The sequence below is a fragment of the Vulpes lagopus genome, chromosome 5 (genome assembly GCF_018345385.1).
Source record: "Vulpes lagopus strain Blue_001 chromosome 5, ASM1834538v1, whole genome shotgun sequence".
Classification (NCBI taxonomy): domain Eukaryota; kingdom Metazoa; phylum Chordata; class Mammalia; order Carnivora; family Canidae; genus Vulpes; species Vulpes lagopus.
Genome location: NC_054828.1, coordinates 121,787,291 through 121,798,847, shown reverse-complemented (window position 1 = coordinate 121,798,847; position 11,557 = coordinate 121,787,291).

The window sequence follows — 11,557 nt, the reverse complement described above, 5'->3', positions numbered from 1 at the left end:
AAACTCTTTATAGGTCTTGCAAAAACTTTTTCCTGTTTTATATTTTTCTTTATAGTTTCATGAACGTTATAATTTAAATATCTAGATGATAGCCTTTATAGAATGTAAAGCCTCCTGGTTGGTGGGATAATAGAGCCAGGGCAAGGACAGGAACCCAAGATGACTTGTGGCTTCTGGCTTGGAACCTCCAGAGATGGGGGGTGATTCAGGCAGTTCAGGAGGAAGTCATGAGGCACGAGCCACACTGATGTGCAGGTGAGATGCCTGAGAACAGCTGGAAACAACTGTTTGAGCCTCACTCATAGCACGTGGCCAAGGAGCGTTTGTAGAAAGAACAAATGGGTTTCTGGATCTAGAGCTTGTGGAGAATTCTGGGAAGAGGAAGCCAGACTAGATCAGAATGAGAGCCCCAATCTCTTGACTTGTCCTCCCAAACTCATTCTGAGAATCACACAGGTTTTGTGGTGGGCAAGGGGATTGAGATGGTCCAATCTGCGCTCTGATTTTTCAACTCCCTGCCCCCACCCTTTTTTTTTTTTTTTTTTAATGAAAATCTGATCTTCATGCTCCTTTCTAACCTGTAATAGGCTTTTCTTTTCCCACGGGGTGGTGGGCTATGTTTTGGATACCTCAAGCCAAATTAATCTTGGAGGCTGATGGGAACTTATCAAATGTTGATCGTGCTGATACTGTTCTCCATCTGCATTCGTTACTTTCGTTTTCTCTACAAGTGGCATTAATGTAGCATAATTGACTTTTCCATTACACGGATTAATTAATAGAAATCGATATGGTAGGATCAAGGTACAGAGCAGTTGGACCTCCTACAATTAGTTCCCATTCTCTTGGGTTTCTGTCACCGAGGGAGAAAAACCAGCACCGCCACCACCAACATGCCCAAAATGTTTTGTGTGAACAGAGGTTTTTCTCCCCCTCCTCCTCCTCCTTCTTCTTGGTAGCTTGGCAAAATTGGATAAAACCATGGTCTTTTATTTTACAGCATGCCTATAATAATTTGGCATCACGGACATCAAAATGTTCCTCTACCAGATAAATCACGTGATAATGGCTTTTCCTTGGGGCTGGATCATTTTTAAAGATATTATAATGGAGGATTCACAGTAATGTGTGGGGGAGCCGGGAATGTATCTGTGCAGGTTGCCAAGTGAATGTCAATCTTTTTGTCATCCTGCTGTCCCGCTGCCTCCCCCTTTGCCAGAGGCCGCGGCTGGCGCTGAAGAGCAGAGGCCAGGACATTTATAGGGCGGTGGCCTTACATCTGGTCTAGTCGGGTGTGCTGCACTTGATGCCCTGCTGCATTACGCAGAGAAGCCCGCCTTCCTGCAGAGGGGAGCAGAACCTGCTTAGTTGTGTGCCTGTCATCTTGTCTGAAAAAAATCCCATAGCTGATTCTCTTCTGTCTTCCACCCCATCGGTGGTGAGCCTCATGGCAGTGATGGGGGACTGGGGGCTGTCCCTGGGCAATTAGGGGGAGATCCTTGGGAAGAACCCAAACCGCCTCTAGCTCAAAATCCATAGCGCTTTGGAAATAAATGCCCAGAGGGTCCGTTCACAGAAAAGCCTACATAATCCTAATTTTTGGTAGAAAGGTCATTTCCAGAAAGCCACGCTGAGCCTGGGCTCACAAATAACATGATGATGATGATGATGATGATGATGATGATGCAATGTGTGTTGCATTTCTGATGTGTCTATTTCCCCTGAATTTTCTCAGCTCTTCCACATTCCAGAATGCCATTTCGAGGCTCCAAGGCACACAGAGGTGGAGCGGGAAGGCCTGAAGAACCACCCCATGTGCCCGTGGGCCCACGCATCCGGGCCTGGGCGGCCTTGGCTGAGCCTGCGGGGTGAGGCCCGGCCAGCTGGCTGCTTGGGGACCGCCAGCCCCGCTGGGGCCTCCGGGCGTTGCCTGGAAACCAGGCAACAATGCCTCCTGAGCAGCCCCGCGATGATCTTTTCTGAAGTGGCAGCCCCTTCAATTATTTTATTTCCATTATATTATGTTAATTAAATCAGCAAAAAGAACAGAGCACATGCATGTCCCAAGTGGAGTGGCTGTGAAGGGTTAATCGGAATGGCCCTGGCTGCCGCTGGGTGAGCAGAAGCAGCAGGCACCGTGTGTTAGGATGGACCAGTTTCCAACTGGTCCAGTCCCCGGGAGATCCAGGGGAGGCAGCGGGGTTTTCGCAGCTGCCTGCGTCTTGCTGTCTATGTCCACGGCTCTCCCAAACCGCCGGCTGCTCCGGGTGGGCGTAAATGCAGCCGGGCCCCTGGCCGGGGACCCTACAAAAGGGATCTTGTGAGCCTTTGAAGAACAACTGAGCAACTGCAGCCGGACTTTGGAGAAGCCCCTGTGCCTCGGTTAACTGGTGGTGACACGACATCTTGCAAATACCTCGGGTAGAGGTTCTCTTAAAACATCAGAGCGCTTTGCTGCAATAAAATCTTACATCGAATCTCCAAAATACGACCCAAGTCATAGTGAGGCTGCTTTGACGGGAGCCAGAGCTGGGAAAGAGGGGTGACATTCCCCCGGCCCCATCGAAGACGCAATATGCAGTTTGAAAACCAGCGTGTTGGGGGCATCCCAAGGGCTACGTGAACCGTGGGTTTCGTCGGGGCTGCCCGCTGTTGGACGTCTGACGGCCACGGGGCTCCCCCGACCTGATGCCCCCATGCCCTTAGCAGTGGGATTTCGGAGGTTGAAGACGGAAGGTACGCCCCTGCCTCGATTTACGTGTCTATATAATGGACATAAAAATTCGATGTGAACGTCCAGGCTCATACACATTTTAAGCACTGACACGCAATGACGACCTCCAAACACTCCTGGGAAGGTGACCTGCCTCACATTCAGAACGCTTCTTGAGGGGTGTCTTTGTGTTTTAGGGAATGCTCAGGGCATCACCCCTGCCCCCCACCTCTTCTTCTTTTACAGTGGGGTCGTGGGGTTGCTGTTTTAGGCTATTATTTGACCCTTGTGCTTCTACGTGTTCTGCAGAGACCTGTCTGGCGAGCCTGGGGACCTGCGACCTGCTTCTGGCCTTGCCTCTGACTGGCTCCCCTCTCGGGCTTGTGGTCTCCTCGTCACTCAAGTGAAGGCCCTCCTGGCAGTGATCCCTTAGCTTCCCACAGCTGTGGCGCTGTCTCATTTGAATACCATCAACAGAAATAGCAGCGCAACGCCTTCTGTTTCGGAGACGACAGAGCAATTACTCTAAAGTTTATTTCCTCTCCCTTGCATTTCCAATATTGCAAATCTCCTCTGTTTTAAAATTAAGTTGTAAATGAGATTTGAGTCCCACCTCACTTACTTTGTTCTCTCTCCAACAGAAAGAGTTGCATAACCAGTTCAAAGAAAACGTACACATAGCTGAAATTCAAAGGGGGCTGGAGGGATTTTCTTTCTCCTAATCTAGGTTCCTGGGCTCACCGTCTGATTAACCTTCCCCGAGTACCCCTGTGGTGGTGGGATCCCGTGATCCAGCTCTCTCAGTGACGCCCCTCCTGTTTGCAGGATGAAGTCCCAAACCAGTGCCACCGCCACCACCACCATCACGGAAATAGATAGAAAAGAATTATGAAGCGCTCACTGCGGGCCAGGCATTTCACATACATTAACTTTTTAAAAAAAATTCTCTAGATCACACTTTGAAGTACCTGTTCCTCTACCCACTTTACTGATCAAGAAACTGAGGCACAGAGAGGTCAAGGGACCCACTCCCTTGGTAAGTGATGGGCCATGATGCCAACCCAAATGGTCTGCTTCCAGAGATCTTTGCTTTTAATGACTGAACTTGACTCACATATAAGCTCCGTGCAGGAAAGGAGGGGTTGAAAGACCTTCTGGTCAAACTTGCTTTGTGGCCTTCAAACCTTCTGCAAGCTACGCTTGTCCAGCCCGTGCCGAGATAGTCCTGGTGACGGAGAATTCTCGCCCGTTGAGGGCAATCACTCATCTATCCCACAAGCAGGTACATGCCCTCTACCGAGTGCTCAGCGCTGGGCCATAAAGATGAACACGTCACAGTTCCTTCTGCTGAGGGACCTGCAATCCAGAGCCAACCCGTTACGTCCGGGAACGGCCTTGATTTCTAGAACACTCTGCCTTTGCTGAACTGGAGAACATCTCCCTATCACTAAAGGGATTGTATAATTGCTGTCCTAACCAGGACACGCTTGAGAGTGAACAGAGGCTCTTATAATAATTATGTCACGGTGACAGGCATAAACTGGGTCTGTCCCTGGCAAACAGGGGTGCACATTCCCAGTCCATGACCTGTACCCTGGGTGCTTGTCTGACCTTCAAGTCCTCTCAGAGTAAACCCCCTGTTCTCTTCATGCATCAGCCCTTCTGGCATTGGAAGACCAGTGTCCGGCCAGCTCTGAGCCTGTTCTCTGGCACCTGCCAGTTCTTCACAGGAGTCCTCGTCGCCTTAGCGTGGAGTCTGGCCTCTACACTCCTGCCCTGCTCTGAAGGTGCCTGAGGTTCTCAGGTTGGCTCTCTGCTCCTGCCCCGATCTGGCCCCAGTTCGCCTGGGAGGAGAGCGAGTCTAAGTCTGCAGTGCAGTGGGAGGGGAATGAGGAGGGCTGGCTGCTTGCCAGGCACATCTTGAAAGCCTGGGAGTCAAACAAAATGAAGACGATGGAGGTGAGAACAGTGTCATCGCGGCTCTGTGGCGGACTGGGAGGCAGGGTTTCGACGTTTAAGACAAAAAAGTTTGGAGAGAGAGGCTAGAAAAATAGATTTGCCCTGATATTTCCGAGGCTTAGAAAATGATGGATGAGTGTATTTGTGTTTAGGTGAGACTGTTTTACTGAATCTGCCTGGAGAGCACACGTCTCTGTGCATCGCTCAGGAAGTCAACGAACGTGTGTTGACCAGCAGTTATCCACTGGGCGTACGGATGACAAAGGCCTCGGTCTTATGGAGCTCAGGGTCTAGATGGGGGCGGACCGTGGAATGTTCAGGTAATGTGTGCCGGAACGGGAGCCGAGAAGAGGGGGCAGGGAACTCACCCCCTCCGGGGGTGTCAGACAGCTCACAGAGGAGCTAATTACTGAACTGGTTCACAGAGGATGCCCAGAAATGTTCCTGGCAGAGAAGGGAAAGTGAGTGACATTCCAGGCAGCAGGAACAGCATGTTCAGGAGACAAGAGGCAACAGGCGTGTGCTGGCGTTGTGTGTTCAGGTGGCCTGCGAGGCTGGAGGGGGGTGGCAGTACCAAGAGGCCGGACCCAGAGGTGGCCTTGGACGCTGTGGGGAGCATCTGGGTCCTCGCTGGGGAGACCCAGGCGTTCGGGACCCACCACTTTGCTAGACTGAACACTGGTGGGTGGATTCAGATGTCCCTGTAATTAATTAAAATGAGTGCTAGCATGAAGCCCAAATGAGAAAACGCCTTGAAATGAGAGACATGTTTTCCGAATGTAGCGGAGCTGCCAGCTGACTGTGTGCTCTGGCAGGAGCGGCAAGTGATACTCGGCTTCCTTCGAACCCCAGTAAGCTGCCCATTTCTTTCTGCCTCAAATTCTGCTTCAAATATGCCACAGCTCCTCACCTTGGTAACGAAATCAGTGACTTATGAGCCTGTTGGGAGCTGACAAGCCTCCAGTCAGGTGGTCAGCTAGCGTAGGCCGGGTTGGACCCATTGACCTTCCATGGCACGTCAGAAAAAGACAGTGCTTTCCTCTCCTCACACATGTACACAGGCACACACGTGCACACACGCACATGCATGAACACACAGCTGCTCATCCTTGGCCCATGTCTTCAGGCCCTCCTTGGGACCATGTGGGGGTCCTGGGAGAGCCCAGGGACCCTGTGCCAAAGGACAGCATCCCCCATATCTTCTGTTGGGTGAGCCTGACCATCTCCTTGGAACAGCTCTTCCATTTTATTTTATTTTATTTTAGTTTAGTTTAGTTTAGTTTAGTTTAGTTTAGTTTATTTATTTTTAAAGATTTTATTTACTTATTCATGAGAGACACAGAGAGAGAGGCGGAGACACAGGCAGAGGGAGAAGCAGGCTCCCTGAGAGAAACCTGATGCGGGACTTGATCCCTGGACTCCAGGATCACGCCCTGAGTCGAAGGCAGATGCTCAACCACTGAGCCACCCAGGTGTCCCCAGAACAGCTCTTCTGAGTCTGATGACACTAGCAGTCCCCTTTTACTACGCACCTGGTACTATGTCAAATACTTCATTTGCATCATACCCAAGTTCATAATATTATGCAAGGCAAGAATGTGTTTTCTCCCCCTTTGGTGAGGAGAAACTGAGGTACAGAGCGGCTAAGTGGCAGGTGCCAGTCTACACTGGGAATTTGAACCAGTGGCAGTGGTGACTTTCCTTCTACCCTGGGACCTATCCGGCAGGTGCCACAAGTTCACCTCCTCTTGTCCAGACTTGGGGTTGGGATCAGGAAGCGAATCACTGCCATTGCTTTGTGGAAAAGGCTTTTGGAATCGGGATCAGTAGAATTCATTAATTCACTTGTCAATCAGCTGTCTTTTCTGAGGGCCGGTTGGACTGGTGTGTTCCCTGTGGGGGTGCAGAGATGAATGGCAGGCCGTGGCTCTTAGGATGTTAGTCTGCAGAGAGGGAATTATAGGGATGACCCATGTGATACCATGAGCTCAGTACTGGGCTCTGGCAAGTGGGCCGGGGCCGTGGGGCTGGGGGTCTGGCCTTGCTCAGGTCGGAAGGGCTTCCCAGAAGAGGTGACCTGGAGCAGAGGCTAAAGCCACGCACAGACAGACAGCTCGTTCAGAGCAGAAACGCTGGGGAGGGTGGCCCTGTCGTTTATTGTTGAATTAGGACTTTTTCTTCCAAATTTTTATTGTGAAAAATTCCCTACTACATCAAAGTTGAAAGAAGAGTGCAACAAACACTTGTATATCCTTTAACCAAATTTGGCAATTATTGACGTCTTGTATTTGTTTCTCTCAATCCCTGTCTGTATACGTATGATTGCTATATGACGTATCCATGTATATATATGTGATGTGTGCGTATCTTTTTGTATGTGTGCCCTGGTTTTTACTGAACTGTTTGAAGGTGAGCTGCGAACCTCACATTTTGCTCCTAAAACTTCTCATCTATCTGTAAAACGGCGGTAGCTCTATTCCAGTGTGAAAATGATTAATGGAGCGTAGCGCGTGCAAAAAGCCTGGCCCGATGCCCTAAATAGAGCAGCTACTCAAGAAAAGTTAGCTCCTTCGCTCCTGCCTTGAGGGTAGCAGGTCTCCTTTAGATGGGACAGAAGGTGCTCCTGGGGTTGCTGGCAAGTGGGATATCAGGGTCTCGCAGGAAGTGAGAGAAGAAAGGATCCACGATGAGAGCACTGGGGGTCACCTGAGGTGGGATCCCAGGTGTCTGAGCTGTATTCTCCTCCGCTCTGCATCCAACAGACCTCCACGTCCTGACACGTCCTCCTTGAACCGCCTTCTGGACCCAGGCTCTCCTGGGTCAGGCTCCTCGGGTCCTGCCTGCCATTTGCAGTAGCTGCAAATTTCTGGTTCATCTCTGTCCCCCTCCACCTAGCTCCTCTGCTAACAGGTGGGCATCAAAGCCGTTCACCGAGGATGAATGACAGGAAGGGTAGCCTCCCTCCTGATGTCCCTGCCTCCACCTCCCCACCATCAAGGCAGCCAGGATCAGCCATCCTGGGGAAGGAGGCCACTCCCAGGGGTGGAGCCAGAGTGAAGCTCGGAGGGCGGTAGAAAGGGAGGCCCAGGAGTCCTGGGGAAGCCCTGCTCCCTCTCAGCAAGGTCTCCTGCCTCTGGGCCAGGGCTGGGTGGCTCTGGGGGCCCGACATCTGTCTTTGTGTCCCCCCCAAACAGACCCAAGGAAAGAGCCACTCTAGAGAACCTGGCATAGGGCGGCATGCACAAGCAGAGTCGGTCAAGTTCCTCCCTTCCTTCTGGGTTGGCGCAGTGACTGCACCCCCCCATCCAAGTATTTCTGAAGCCTGACCCCCAAAGTGGACTGAACTTGAAAGAAACTCTGCCTCTCATCACTCATGTGAGTTGGGTGAGAAGCTCACTTTTCTTTTCTTTTTTCTTTTATTTTCAGAGTGAGAGAGCAAGTGAGCAGGTGTGAGGTTGGGGGGGGTGCGGGGGAACAAGGAGAGGGAGGGGGAGAGAGAGAATCTCAAGCAGGGTCCCCACCCAGCGGAGCCCCATGTGGGGCTGGATCTCAAGACCCTGAGATCATGACCTGGAGAAGCTCACTCTTCTCAACCTCGGGTTTCTATCCGGTGAAATGGGGTTTCCTTCACGATCTCATAGGGCTCTGAGGCTCCCATGAGACGGACACCAGGAAGTGCTTGGTGCGGGGCCCAGCTCGTTAGACCTACTGACCAACAGCAGCCATCTGACTCCATTTGTTCTGATTTTGAGGTGGCGTGCTCCTGAAGCACTGAGGACACCTCCCAGTGTTAAGCTTCCCAAATCCGTGAAGATACTGGCCCTGGGAGCAGAAAGACACGGTTAAGCATTAGGTTCTTCCGAGGGTAGGGAACATTCCACTCTGGCGTGAGCATGCCCCCAGTTAATCTTTCAGGTTCCGAGGGAGGTTACAGGGGAGGTTGGGGGATCCAGTTGCATGACTGTGCGAAGCCCTCAGAACTCTAAGTGGCCCTTGATCCCTAGGTCTGTGGGCTGCGGGCACCCCTGTGGAGGCAGGACGGGTGGATGGCAGTGTGCGTGTGAGTGTGCGTGTGTATGTGTGCACGCACCCATGTGCTGTACAGAGCCCTCCCCTCATGTCTCATCCCACCCCCGTGCAGCAGGCTTTCGATCTTCCGATCTGCAAAGCTGAAACAAGAAATGTAGATACTTCTCACTTCTTTTTAAACCTTCCTTGGTGCTGGTTGTGCTGGAGAGACGAGGGATTCCTCTTTGACATGCACAGGACCCAAACGTCCCTTGTAAAATCCTGTTTCACTGACACTCCATTTGTAGGGTGGGCATCACTGCCATCACACAGGGGAAAGAACCGAGGTTTGGAGAGACAGTGGCTGACCCCCGGTCCTACAGCTGTTGAGTAACGAAGCTATGTTTCAGCCCAGGTATTCCCAACCTGACAACTCTGGGTAGACGAGAATTCTCACTCTGTGCTTGGGATACACTTTGCACGAATGGGAAATGGGCAAAAGCTGACTTAGGCTTGATGTGAGGTTTACATTTCATTTTGCAGTTGCTCTTTAGATGGTAATCACTGGGGAGGATTGCAAATAGCACAGGGAAAAGAAACATACATTTGTTCCAGGAGCTTCTCGAGAATCCTTTATGGGAAACCCTGTCAATGAAAACTGCTTATAAACCCGTATCACATTCATGACTGTATCTGAGCAGCCGGGAACACAGAGCAGGAAGGGCTGCTTGAAGCCCTTCCTGTGGGACTAGCCGGGATCGTCTCTCAGTGGCCCTCTGAACCTGCCCTGTCCCTTCCTGTCCCTGAGCCTCAGTTTCCCATTCTGTAACCCGGAGACTATAGACCCTACCTTGTCTATTGGGAAGGGTATTGATGCAATCCAAGCAAGTGATGAGGGACAAAGCAGTATGTAAACTGTGAAGTGCTGTGCGTCTGGCAGGGATTATTTGCAGACTCCGAGGGCTGTGTGTGTGGAACTCCTTTAGCAGATGCAGATGCAATGGGATCTGGAATAATGTCACTAATTTTCAAGATGCTCCTGCTTTTTTTCCTTTTTGGAGGTAGGGGGAGCATGATTTTTGGCTGAGACTCCAACGGCACATACGGATGGTGACCTCTTAAATGGGCCTCTTGAGATGTAAGCTCCGGGAGGGTAGACACTGTGCCTTGTTCATTGATCGAGCCCCAGCACTTAAAACGATGTCAGGCACAGAGTAGACACTTGGCAAATATTTAATGGATTTAACAAATTATTAGCCATAATTCTTAGACAACAGGAAGGACTGAGAGAGGAGAGGGAGCCTTTTCCGGGCCTGTATCTGCAGCCCTGAGCCTCCTGACTGATTGAACGATTAGATGGGTCCCTCTTATATGCCAAATTCACATGCATCTAAAACTTCACTGTGGGATCATAATTCATTCGCACACCAGTCACATCTCCTCTAAGTGATGTGACTCAAACCTGCATCAGTCAGCTTTTGCTAGATTATGCTGCAGTAACAAACACCACCCACATTTCAATGGATGATAATAAATACTTATCATTATTATTATTATTATTATTATTATTAATTTGCAGGTCCTCATGTCACTAAGGCTCTGATCCAGGACTTCTCATCCTGGGACAAAGAATAGCCCCTCATCTTGATCTTGCAGGGAAGGGCAAGAAGGCAAAGGACTCAGGCAATGGATCTTGTGGCCTCTGTGGGAAGTGGAAAATCGCTTTTGCTCCTATCGCACTGGCTAAGGCGAGTCACGTGACCAAGTCCTGCGGTGGTGGAGGTGGGGTGTGTATTACTCGTGTGGGGGCTCCTGCAGGACCCCTGTGGTAGGTGGGGGCGACCATCCTCATACAGGCGGGAGGGGTTACAGTCCACCACACTGGCCATAAAAATACTTTGACCCGTTTGGAATGCCTTCTCTCTTTCAATCCCAGAATCCCAGGCTAGAAAACCTATAGGATGAAGGCCCCATTTTTATCAGGTAGGAACCTGAAATCTGGAAGATAGAAAGGACTTGATTATGGATTCCTCATATCTCATTTCCACCAGACTTCATCATATTTAAGCATGAACTACAAAGGTAAATCTTGTCTTACAAGCTGCATGGAACGGAGTGAAAGCTCCCTCCTCACCAGGGCTGCCTGGCCCATCCTTTCTTTTTTTTAAGATTAATTTTTTTTTTTTTAATTTGGAGTTGGGAGAGAGAGCTTGAACGGGAGCAGGGAGAGGGGCAGAGAGAGGGGGAGAGAAGCAGACTCTGCCCTGAGCGTGGACCCCCATTCCGGGCTTGATCCCAGGAACCTGAGATCATGACTTGAGCCAAAATCAAGAGTCAGATGCTTAAATGACTGAGCCTCTCAGACGCCCCCGTACCTCTCACTTCTTGAACAACTTTCTCTGAAGCACACAAGGAGCACACACTCAGGGACCAGGAGACATGTGGGGACACCTACAACGACAGCACAATGGGACACACACATGGAGTCTGGAAGCATGAAGGGGCTGTCCTGACCTGGACGTGAGGAAGGATTTTCTGAAGAAGGCAGTCGTCCTGGAGCAGCTGAGGTCCACATGTGCAATGAAGGTGGGACATCTGAGGAGCGGTGGGCAGTTCCAAATCCTGTGAAGGGAGAAGGGTCAGCTCATGGGGCTGGAGAGGTGGGAGGTGGGCTGGCACCAGACCTTGCAGTGTTGGGGCTGGGCCAATAGGGCACCAGTGATGACTGAGTTTTCTTTCAGAATCATTCAGGGACCCTTTCTGGAGAGGACGTGTGGAGGGGTGGGCTGGGGGCTGCAGCCTGGCCTGGTACAGGCTCTGCCATGAGATCACCACCCCCCTCCACGCTACCATCCTTGTACACTCAGATTCTGATGG